We start from the raw sequence: 12,590 nt of genomic DNA, 5'->3' as shown, positions 1-12,590 counted from the left end.
ACAACTTTACGAGAAGTAGAATTTTACGAGAGTCTTCAAACAAGTGAACCCTGCTGGGTGCCCTCCCCCCCAGAGGTGCAGAGACAGATCTGGAACCCAAGGGGTGGGGCTGGGGATGGGCCTGCCACGCCATCCCTCCCTGTGCCCCACGGCACCTACCTATAGAATGTTCCCTGTCCTTCCTGCCTTCAGGTTCATCAAGCCAGGTCTTTAGCAGGACCAGGTCCATGTGGGGAAAGGGAGGCCCTGGCTTCAAGTATGAAGCTTCTAGGGCATAAACCTCTATCATCAAGGTCGAATTTCTACACAGTATCTTCTAAAATCAGGATTCAAAACTACCTAATGAAGGAAAGTGTAAGTGAAGGAGGATGAGCCAACGCACTCCGACTACATCTGTCTGCACTGTCCCTGGAGAAGCCAAGCTGCCATCACTGCCTGTCCTTCCTGTTGACAGGGAGGGAAGGAAATAACTTCATCTCTAAAGTGTTGTTGAGTTTGCTTCCATTAAAACCAGCAAAGTAACATTGCCATCAATTCTACTTTGGGCATTAAACAATATAAAAACTTTAGGAAATAAGTTTCAATACACTACACCTGCTTTCAATTTCTCAATTTCTCTTCAACTACTGTAACGTTATGAGATAAAGTAACAACATGAAGGATACAAAGACATATTCAAGGGCACATAGTTTTCCTTTTACATGTGGCTCTAAGGGGGCTTTTTTGTATTGAATATTCCCTTCATTTAAAATATTGATGGGGCTGGGCTGTGGCTCAGTGGCAAAGCACTTGCCCACCATGTGTGAGGTACTGGGTTTGATCCTTGGCACCGCATAAAAACAAATAACATAAAGGCATTCTGTGCATCTACAACTACAAAAAGAAATTTAAAAATATTGATTTTTTTCAAAATGGATCTTTCACATTGATTTTTATTTTTTAAATATTGTATTCATGTGTTTTTTATCTTGATTAGTTTCCTGGTGCCTTTAAATTCCGTGCCCAAGGCAAATGCTTCACTCCTCTCCCCCAGTCCCCATGCTGGGCCTTAGAGCCTGCATTAGCCAAGGTTCTCAGCAGACACAGAGCTGATCGGGTTCGCGTGTTTGAGTGTGTGCCGCATGCGCGTGCATGTATGAGAGAGTGTGTGTCCATGTGTATGCATGGGTGTGTGTGCATATGTGTGGAGAGAGAGAGAGGTTGATTTGTGTGGGCAGTTGGCTCACCTGCAGATTGGCAGAGGCCTGCCAGCCCCTAGGTCTGCAGTCAGCAAGCAGCCGGCCCCGGGGACCCAGCAGTGTAGGTTCTCGTCTGAGTCCCAAGGCCTGGAACCAGGAGGGTTGATGGCGTATGTGCCAGTCCCAAGGTCAGCCACCTGGTCGTGTCAGGGAAGATAAGCCAGTGTCTTGGGAGTACAGGGACTGAGAAAGCCTGGTGGGCGGCTGGGTCAGGTGCAGGCCCTCCCTGCCGGCTTCCTCTGCTCCACTCAGGCCCTCGGTGAGCTGCAGGGAGGCCAGTCTGCTGGGTCCAGTCCACCAGGACAGACGTTATCTCAGCCAGAACCACCTCACGGACACACCCAGAGTAACGCTGACCGCGGGTGTGGGAAGTCCAGCCCCAGTCAGGTTGGCACAGGACTGAACTCCACGGTTCCAACAGAGGAACGATTCAAGGCCACACCAGGGCGATTCCACTGAGGAAAAGTTGAGCCTGGGCCATTTTAACCTGGTGTGACGCCATGTTACCAGGAGGCCTTGGGGTGCTACTTGGTAACACAGGGTGGGGACAGGTTCACAGCCCGTGGCTTCCTGGGACCCCAGTTCCTGCTCTTACTTCCCATGGCTAAGGGAATGGGGAAGCATAGCTTCCTAAAGACAGATCCCCCAGCAGTCAAGGCTTGGGCACTTCAAATATAAAGGTCTCAGTCACTCCCAGAGCAACTGCGCTGCCCTGGAGCCCAGGGGACCAGGACGGATAGAGAATGGTGGCAAGTGCTGGGGGGTCAAGCCGCCATGTGACCCCCTGCAGCACACCGCCACCTGGTGAGTGAGCTCATTCCCTCCTCTTCCCCTACAGTTCCTGTAAGTGAAGGGAGCACTCAGCAGGAACTAGCCCACCAGTCAGCACCCCTGGGAGGTGACAGTGACTTCTGGTTGATTCCAACATCTCTGTGGGTGCATCATCCTTAAATAAAAGGTGGCAGTAACACACATGTCCCTTTTTGTTCCCCCAAACCTAGCTAAGATATGGGCGCACTGAGAGCCAGCCTGGGCAGGGCAGTCCTGCTCTCACCGTCCTGGAGGACACAGGCTTTCCCTCTCACACACGGGGACTGGGGCAAGCCAAGGTCATCTGTAGAAATCTGCCTTTACACACACGCCAGGACACTTGCTTCTTGGGCTGCTGGTCACACAAGCAAGCTCAGCAAGCTCAATCTGATGACGTCACGGCTTCAGCAGCCTGACCTGAGTCCCTCCAGTGGGGACTGGGTCAGACAGAGGGCAGCGCCCCTGCACAGGACAAACACCATGAGGGAGGAGATGCCGCCTGGTGAGCGCCTTGGGGACAGAGGGGCTGTCAGCCTGTCATCCCCAGACCTTCCCCGTAGGCACTTACCTGTAGGCCTCACGAGCCATCTTCTGGTATTTTCTTTGGTCTCTTGGCAAATTATTCTCCCTCCCTGGCACTGCTGGGCCGCGGACCTGTGGTGAGGCCATCTTCATTTATGTGATGCACAGGTGCATTTTCTAAGCCAGAAGCTTGTGGCTGCTGACAGGGCAGGGAGTTAAATGGAAGCCGTGTGCACATGGGTGCAGAGCAGCCCAGAGGACCTGACTGGCCACTCACTGTTGCTTCTTGACTAGATGACGCTGGGGCCCTGACCTGAGCCGCTTCTCACCAGCTTCCTGTGAGGGGGTGTGGATGCAGGCACGGGAGGTAGGAAGGCGGGGGGTGGGAAGGGCACTTCCTTCCTGGGTCCAGCTTCTCCAAGCACTCCTCCTGGTACACCTTGTACACACACACACACACATACACACACACACATGCACACACACATGCACACACACACATGCACACACACATGCACACACACGCACGCACACATACACACACAATGCACACACACATGCACACACACACATGCACACACACACATGCACACACACATGCACACACACATGCACACATGCACACACACAATGCACACACACATGCACACACACACATGCACACACACATGCACACACACACACATGCACACACACACACAGAGAGCAGAGTGCAGCCCCAAGCTCTTGCTTCCCTTGGCACTGACTCCCGGGATAAACTTCATAGCACCTGGCATCAGCCTGTGGGGGTCCCTCTGCTGAGCATCACAGCCGACAACCCCCCTCTTCCCTGTGTTTCTGAGGCTCTGGAGAGGTTACCAACTCTCCTCAGCCACCCACAGAGGCATTCCCTAAATGTAGGTGTTGAGTGCTGCCAAGATTTGCCACCAGCTGGGTGACTCTTTCCACCTGACAGGGTGTTTACCCTGATGTGAATAATGACGTGTCCCATTTGTCGGGGAGGTCTCCGTGGCCTTTGTTCTGATTGGATTCTGTCATCCGGGGCGTCGGCACCTCTGTGTGTGCACACCAAACCCTCCTCCCGTGCCTCTCCCACCTGTGGTGCACTTTCCAAGTCCTAACCTGAAACCCTTCACTCCCAGCCCAGGCAGTGGTTGTGCCCCCAGAGCAGTGTGGAAATGAGAGTGCCTCTCCAGGCCAGGGCTGTTGACAGGGGGTGGGAGGGACAATGAAATAAACATGGTGGGCTGGGGTGAAACTGCCTGTTTGGAGAGAACCACACCTGGGCAGGAAGTCGTGGCCAGCAGAAGAAAGCTTTGAGTTTGCAGAGTACCTTTATTTACCTTGTTCCCCACAGAATTAACTAGAAAGAAAGTGGCATTTTTTAGTGCCTTACATTAGACTGAATTTCTAAAGAAAATGAAAATGTTCCTGCAGAAAGAGGGTCCCAGTGCAGCATCCTCACACCTTCAGGGAGCTGAGTGGTCCCAGCCTCCTGGGTCCCCAAGAACTGAATGCCAAGGTCAGGACTGCAGCGCTCTCTGTGAGGGTACCCCTCAATCTGCTACTGTGCCCCATGATGATGTGCCATGAGGTCATTAGGACTCTGCAAGCTGAGATTCTAGTTCCAAATGATAAGGCATCTAACAACCATCTCCCCATTACGGCCTGACACGAGAACATTATTGTAGAATAAATTCATCCCAATATAGGAGTCCTTTCTCCTTTCATTAGGGGAGATTTCCTAAAGCTAGAATAGCATTTGTCACATCCACATCCACAAGGACAGAAGAAAACATAAGGTATAGGAGATGACAGAATTGTACAGGTAAATTGTAGCAGGCTCCCTCTGGGCGTCAGGTCAGTCCTGATGTCTGTCTGGGAAATGACGGGTGGTCACGTCAGCCACACCAGGCAGAGCCTCCACCTCAGAAAAATGGAATCCTCCCTGGGCAATAATTGAATGTGTATCAGCAACTCTTGAGGTCTCGAAAATGGAACATGAAGAATTGCAGGTAAGGGTTTCTCGATGCCTCATTTCTTATAGCCCAGGCCCCACAAGGATGACATGAAATCACATGGGAATCTTTTGAAAAATGACTGACACAGGGTGCCCGCACCCTGAGGCCCGTCTGAGTGCTTCTGGCTGATCACCCTGGCTGTTCCAAGGCATGGTCTGGGAATATTGCCAACCAGAGGTGGCTCTGGTAGCCTCACACTCCTTCCCTGTATATCATTAAATCTCAGAAATGAGGAAGATGGATGGATTCACAGGGTTAGGTTGGAAGGATTCACAGGGTTAGGTACTGTGTCACAACCTTCTGGTGTGTGTCCCGGATGCTGTCCCGTGCTGGCCGACATACTGTCCTCACTGACATCGTTATGTTCCACACACCTGGCTGATTGAAATGTGCTCTGCTGTCAGCGCCTGATGGGATCATCAAAGTCACCACGTTTTAGGCCCATTAGAGGTACTGGCAGTCATGGCCACGTCACTCAAAGTGGTGCTGGATCCTGCGAAGGCCATTGACTCCCTAATTTATTAGGATTTTTCTCAATTCTGGATTCTTAAGGAAGAACACTTGCATTTCATATATAAAACAATGCTCCTTCCACCACTGAGCAACTTAGAGATTACTGTGAAATTCTTGCTTCTTAACATTTAAAAGCCATGGAGTATCATATTTAATTTGATTAGTGTTCAGTAACTATCATGGTTTGCTATTATTCCATCATCCCTCGTGGTCACCTGCCTCTCACACGGGTTCCTCCTCCGGAACAGCAGCTTTTAGGCATCTAGAACTCCAACACATCACATGTGCCCTGCGCTGAAGGGAGTCTCAGGGTGTGAAGGAGTACTCCTCCCGCGGTCTTGCTCATCATGAAAGATGAGATGACAGTCCCCTTCCCAGGAGTCTTTAAGAGCATTCAGTTGCCACCAGTGCACCTCAGTGCAGACTGCATTATAAGAGAGAGCCCTCTGGCCCCACCAAAACAAAATTTAAAACACACTCTTGTCTATTTTATGATTATGCCCAGAGCCAGGTTTGGCTTCATGAAGTTAAAAATTCCAGAAAAAAAAAAGTACAAGCTTTTTTCTTCCTTAGAACATTCCTGGAATTTAGAGCAGATCATTTTCTAGTGTGCTTTGTAAACCTCTCATGTTTTGTGCAAACCTTGCCTCTTTGTTGCTGCTGTAGTATGAGCTGACGTGGCCCAGCCAGAGATGATGCCCCACAAGTACAGCATCTGGGCAGAGGGGAGCAAGAGGCTTGCACACGAGTGGCTCCTCTTGCAGTAGAAATTGGGATGGGGGTGTGCAGAGGAGGAGAAACCAAGAGGACCACTTGTGCCATCCTTGGTGGATTGACATCAGCTCTAACGAGAAGTCCAGCTAACATGCATTCTGCCCATATGTTCATCTAAAATAATTCAGAGGTCCTTCTTTCCCTCTCTCAAATGCAGGAAAATATAAGTGATGCAGATTCCCAGGAATAGGGTGCAAAGAGCAAAAGTACCTGCTCAGGCCCAGAGCCTGGCTACACAAGGCCTCCATCCACAGATGTCTACACGTGGCCAGGTGCTATGTGGCCACTTCATTAGAGGGGACAGAGAGGAAGCGTCACACAGGAGACAATGACCACTGAGAAGAGAATCTGTGTCAACTCATAGGCAATTTGTATCAAAGGCCCCACATACACACAGATGCTTTCCTTATTGTACAGTGCGAATTCAAAGGCTTGATGTGCAGGCTTTGAGTTATATAGAAATTCTGTGGAATTTCAAGCAAACATTAGTATAAGATTGAAACTTTTCATATTAAAGACAATGAAGATACTATCAAAATAAAACTAAAATTAAGATATAGAAGATTAATTATATCACCTAAGGACACTTAATTTTCTTCTTTCTTGAACACATATTTGAGTTTCTTCTCTCTCATACTCATCAGATAAAATACTAGTTTTGTTCATATTTGGCACAACTTGGAAGCAATAAAGATGTTTTTCAAGAGTAAAAAGGATAAAAAATGAAAAGAGATAAAAAGGATAAAAACATAAATGAAATAGTATTACATAATAAAAAATGAGTTATCAAGCCACAAGAAGACAAAGAGAAACTTTGGAAGCATAATACTTAGTGAAAAAATCCATTCTGCAAAAGTTACATGAAGTATAATTTCAAATTATATGAGTACATATATAGGTAAGATATATTACTATTGTATATGTATAATATTCAAATATATTATATATAATATTCTGGAAAAGGAAAATCATGAAGACAATAAACCTATCAGTGTTTGCCAGGGGTTAGAGGAGAGGAGGGGATAAGGGGAAGGGTCATGGGCCTGTGGACATCCTTCAGTAAGACGATTTACATGTATTGGAACTTAAAGCCAGTAATTTTCATCATAGTGATCACACAGTTATGGTTCAGGTAAAGCAATCTCAGGACCTTTCTTGGGGTACAAGGTGAAGAACACAGGAAGAAGGAGCTATGTCAAAAAGAAAAGGGAGGGAGGTCCAGAAAGGAATTTGGGGGGACTGGTGTGGAAGGACCAGCAACAGGCTTCACCTGGATCTGGTCTTTGAGGTCAAAATCTTTCCTAATAAGTTTCTTAAAGGACTTTCTGGAGCTGCCCTGGGTTGTCTCTGAAAATAATTGCTTCCTCTGGCCAGAAAAATACTGCGTCTGTATGCAATAAGCTACCTGCCTTATGCTAGTCAATAGAAGAGAGAACAGAAATGCAGCCACTAGCTGGAAGATTGCAGAGAAAATCAGAAGTTCATGGCAGACGCTCAATTAGACCTGAAAGTCCTACTGGGTCTGAAAAATTGTGGCAATTTAGCAATTCAGAGAACTGTCACTGAAAAAGAGAGAGAAATGTTTTTCAAATTTATGGCTCCTGCTGCAAAATACAAGACAGGATAGGAACAATTATTTCATTGTTACTCTAAAACAGCATGTTCATTGAAAAAAAGTAACAGTTAAGTAGGAAATAATAAAAGAAGGCAATAAAACAGACAAGCTATTAATTCTTAACCCAAGTGGATATTATTTCTCATTGTGTAGTCAGCTAGCCAGACCAATGCTCTGTTTACCCAAAGCTTCGGTTTCCAGCAACTTCAATTTTGTTAGCAAACAGCTGTGACAAAGACCATGGATTGAAACCATTAGAACCACCTTGGATTGGAAAACTGTGCATGAAATGTGAAGTCCTCCTCTGAGCTCATCTTCACCATCTGCATGCAGTCGTGGTACACACAGGGCTTCACTGTGGCCCCCCAAGTCTTCTACACGTGCCATGTAACACTGAATTGCACACTCAGAAACTGAGGACAGCACAGTCCTGTGATCACATATTTTTGGAGGTCAGAAGTCCGACTTGGTTCCCACCAGTGTAAAATGAAGACATCAGCAGGGCTGTGCTCCTCTCTGGAGGCTCCAGGGGGAAACCTGGGTCCTGTTGATAGGGTGGTTGGAGAATTCCCTTCCCTGGGTAGGGCACAAGTCTTCCTCGTTGGCTGTCAGCTGGGGGCAGCTCCAGATCCTGGAGGCCCTCTGCATGCCTTGGCTAGGACCCTTCCTGCATCTTCACTGGCAGCAGGGTGGATGGAGTCTCTCTCAGGATCAGACCCCCACCCCTTGCTTTCCTCCCATCTCAGCATCCCTAGGACCATCTGCCTTCCACTTCCAGTTGTAAGGATCCAGGTGATTATACAGAGCCCACCCGGAAAATCCAAGATAATCCCCCTATTTAAGATCTGTAACTTCGGTCCCATCTCCATCTGCGACACAACACATTCAGGGACTCCAAGGACCAGGGTGTGGCCTCTTAGGGCATTGTCTCCTGTCAGTCTTTCTAGGTGCAGCAGTGTCCATGTGATCCAGTGGGTCAAGACTCTCACATTGTCCTTCCACATTCTTTGGGCACAAGCTCATCTTTCTGGCCTCTGCCTTCTGCTAACGGGAAACATTTATTCCCAGGCTAATTGCAAAGACCAAGTGCTTAGCTCTGTGAATGCACCATACTTTACTGGGTGATAACAGCACAAAATCCAGAAGCCCCTTCTTCCTTCAGATCCTTCACAAACTAAAAACTGCCCTGAGCAAGTCCATCCTCAATGTCCTTGTATTCTCCCTACCTGTGGTCTCTCCACGGTTCAGGCTAGAAAGCTGCAAACTTATCACACTGTTGGGATTTCTGTCTCTGCATTCAAGGGATAAAAAGGCACACTTAACTGATTTTCTTTATTTTTGATGGATAAGTCTTCCAATTTGCTATTTGCATTTGAAGGAATCAGAGGGATCAAATCTCTTTACTTCCATCAAACCTCTGCCAGCCAATTACAGAAGTCACCCTGGGCACCACCATGGAGAGGCCACTTGCAGGACACAGGCAAACTTCCTCTGGTGTTTTAGTCTGCCAGGGGCTTATGCAGCCTCCAAACTGTTATAGCCAGCTCAGGGCAAACCTGGCAACCAAGTGAGCTGGGAAGAGGTGAATTGCCCGTGATCTGAAATGATGTGCACACACAGTGAGCAAGGCCCAGGTCCCAGGCTGCTCATGTGCTCATGGTTCACATGTCCCCGTGACCTATACAAGCAAAAGCCACCTCTTCTGTCCTCAGAGAGCTTCTTCATTTCTCCTGATCTCCAGACAACATGATGAAAATTTGGGGTAAAAAGTAAAACAGAAAAAAATATCCATGCCTGTGAGATAAGGAATCATGAGTCCTCAATAGGGAAGGACCCTAAGAATATCAGGGGTGCAGAAGAGACCCCAAAAGAGAAAGTTCTATTAAGACAAGGGCATTTTGGATGCCAGTGTTGAAAAGCTCTGGAAGAAGAGTTCCCTGAGCGGGGGACTGGACGAGGCTTTGGAGGAGCCAGCCATTTCCATATCCCAGATCCCATCTCTGCTCCCGGGATCTGTCCAGATGACAGGGCAGGGTCAGCCTCCTCCTCGGTGACAAGGACACCCTTCCCATCACTCACACGCCCAAGTCTCTGTGACATAGAGAGGGAGTGGGACATCAGGGCTGGGCGACTCCCACCAGAAGCAGAGCTTCCGTCTAGCCAGGAATGACCCTTAGGCAGACCCAGGGGGTGGGCCCCACAGGGGCTCCACCTGTGGGGGGCCCACGACAGGAAGGGGGAGCACCATGGAGAAGCAGTGGATGCCCAGGCGCTGGGCTCTGGCTGGGTGGCCTCCATGGCTGCTGCTGTTTTCACCACAGCACAAGGTCCTGCCTTACAGTGGCCGAGAGGTCAATCTGGGAGAAAAAGGGGGCACAGAAGATGTTAAGTTTCATGCTGCAGATGGAATCCTTTATGGCTGGGAGGGCGGGGAGAAGGGGCGAGGTACAAGTGTTAGGTTAGAAATGTGGCAGACACTGTCAGGGGAACAGAGGACTCTTGTTGTTGTTGTTAAGGTGGATGTTTTATCATCTCCACTTTAGACATGAGGAATCTGAGTTTCAGAGGGGTGCACAACTAGTGACAGAGCCCATGTCCTTTCCCATCCTGTTACTTGCAGGTCCCTCACTAGGCACCGGGGAAACAGAGGCCTTTTGAAGGAAGAGGAGAAGCGAAACTTGAGCTTGGCTGGAAAGATGAATATCACCCAGTTTGGGGCAGCAAATACGCTAAGAAAAAACAATGAGGTGCCGGACAGTGTGCAGTGCTCAGGACAGTTCCTGGCTCCACAGAAGCACGTTTGCACTTGGAAGGCAGCAGCATTTCCCAAGCAGGGGTTCAACATTGCAGGTCTAGCCACCGTGGAGGTGGCCATGTCTACCTTTGGTCCTGGTCTTCCATGGCTGCTGTAACTAGGTCTCCTAGTGACTTGATACAACAAGGAGCATCATCTTGGAGCCAGGGAAGTAAGAGGTCTTAAGTGAGTCAGTGTGGAAACCAAGCTTCCTTCTGAGGACTCCCAGGGACAACCCATCCTGGTGTCTGTGGCTTCTGGAGGCCACCTGCATGGCTTGGCTGGAGGCTGCCTCACTCCAAGCTCTGTCTCCGCTGCCCATCAGCATCTCTCCTACTGGCCTCTTTCCTCCCTCTTGTAAGTGCCCCTTGATGACATTTATGGCCGCTCAGATACCCTCAGATGGCCTCAGCCAGAGGAAAGCCCTGGGAGGGGAGAACGTCAGAGCCTCACAAGACAGGCCCTGAGAGGTAGGCTTTCTAAACCACGGGACAGGAGGAGCATTTTAAATACAGGTTTAAGAGAGGATGAATGTGTGGCTTCCCTCCATAGGGGCACGGAACCAGGAAGGGACCAGACTCAGGGGAGCCTGTGGACACTTGGCCACTGGCAGTGACCTGGGCATAATGGAGAAGAAATGAAGGGGAAGACAGGTGGGGGGCGATGAGTGGGGGAGCCTGAGAAGTTCCCCTCTTCCCAAAGCTGTGTCGGCCCGTCAGTGACCCAGAGGCTGCAAGGAAGGACGTGGCCTGGGGAGGTCGGCACCGGGCAGCTTGATGCCTTCTTATTACCTCTCACCATATTTATCATACTTCTTTTAATTTCCCCAATTTTAATTTTTTAAATGGAAAGAGACAAACCACATAGGAACCAGGGACGTCCCCATTGATCAGAATTTGTTTTCCATGTCCATCAAAGGAGGATGACCTTACTGCCAGTGACTGTGGAGATCCAATTAGAAGGTGGAGAGGACCACATCTGGAGAGGCTGCACAAACAGGGTAAAGCAGGTAAGTTAAAAGGACAGCGTTGAAGCAGAAGTCACGATTAACAGGCGTTCCCCAGGGCACGCCCCCTACCCGGCTGCATGACATTGACTTGCACAAGCTTCGATCAAAAGATGGGTTTATCTTTATAAAGTTTTGACAGTAATTTGATTATGTTACAAAAAGTTAAACCTACCTATTAAAAACTCAGCACATTTTTATTAAAGCTATGGAACCACACAAGAGCCTTCTGAAGTAGAACATGTGTTTGCACTGGCTACAGGACTTTTGCTGTTCTCATCGGGTGAAGTCCATCCCGTGCACAAGCTAATTGGAAATGCAGATCAGAACTTATGTGGGATCCTGTGGTAGGTACTCAAGGCCACAGGATTTCCTTGACTTGAATGCTTTGATAAGAAATGTTACAGTTATCTAAATTGGTCCCCTACTGCATATTTGGATGTTCATATGAAAACTCAAGAGACAGAATTGCAGAAAAGAATTCTTATTCAACATCTTGGAAATAAACATGATAAATCCAACTTTGTTTCACAGCAACACAAGCTCCTGAGCCAGTTTTGTTTCTACCATCCTTTTTTCCTGGTAACATTTATATGCTTATTCTTATTTTTTGTTGCATTTTCTTACTCTTCATCTTTAAAAAAGCAAATACAAGTAAGCTTTCAAAATATGCAAAGAGCCTTAGTTTTTTGGAATGCTGGCATGTAAATTCTTACACAGTTACTGTGTTCTGTATTTTCAATTTAAGTGGAATATTTAAACACAACCAGACAAATAACAAACTTGAGACAAAAATCCATTTTTCACTTGAAGTGAGTGAAATCCATTCATAGCTGTCCCATCTTCTCTCCTTCCCCACTCCCACCCCAGGAAGGGCCTTCAAGGACTTTCTGCCTGTGGCCACCTCCAAGATGACGCAGGGTGTTCATGTCAGCGCCTGTGCTTTCCCTCCGCGTCAGGAACGCTGGCGCCCTGACGCAGGGACTGTGTTGTCAGGAGCCTCAACAGCCTCCAAATATCTTAAAAGCTGATTCTAGTTCTTTCCTGCCATACATGCTCAAAGTGACTCAGACCTCCAGGGCCTGGGGTGAAGAGAGACTCTCGGAGCAAGTCCAACCTGGAACAAGACAGAAGTAAGAAGGAGGCTCAGCTTGCTGAAGTGAACTGTGTGGACCCCAGGTACACAGCGCGACGTTTTCATACACACACACAGTGAGAAGAGGTCACCGTGACCAAGCTCATTCCTCTGCTGATTGTTGAATCAGTTCCAAGGGCCAGGACACAGACAGCCTGGGCG

The sequence above is a fragment of the Urocitellus parryii genome, chromosome 1 (assembly GCF_045843805.1).
Source record: "Urocitellus parryii isolate mUroPar1 chromosome 1, mUroPar1.hap1, whole genome shotgun sequence".
In the NCBI taxonomy this organism is placed as follows: domain Eukaryota; kingdom Metazoa; phylum Chordata; class Mammalia; order Rodentia; family Sciuridae; genus Urocitellus; species Urocitellus parryii.
This window is presented reverse-complemented; position numbering follows the sequence as displayed.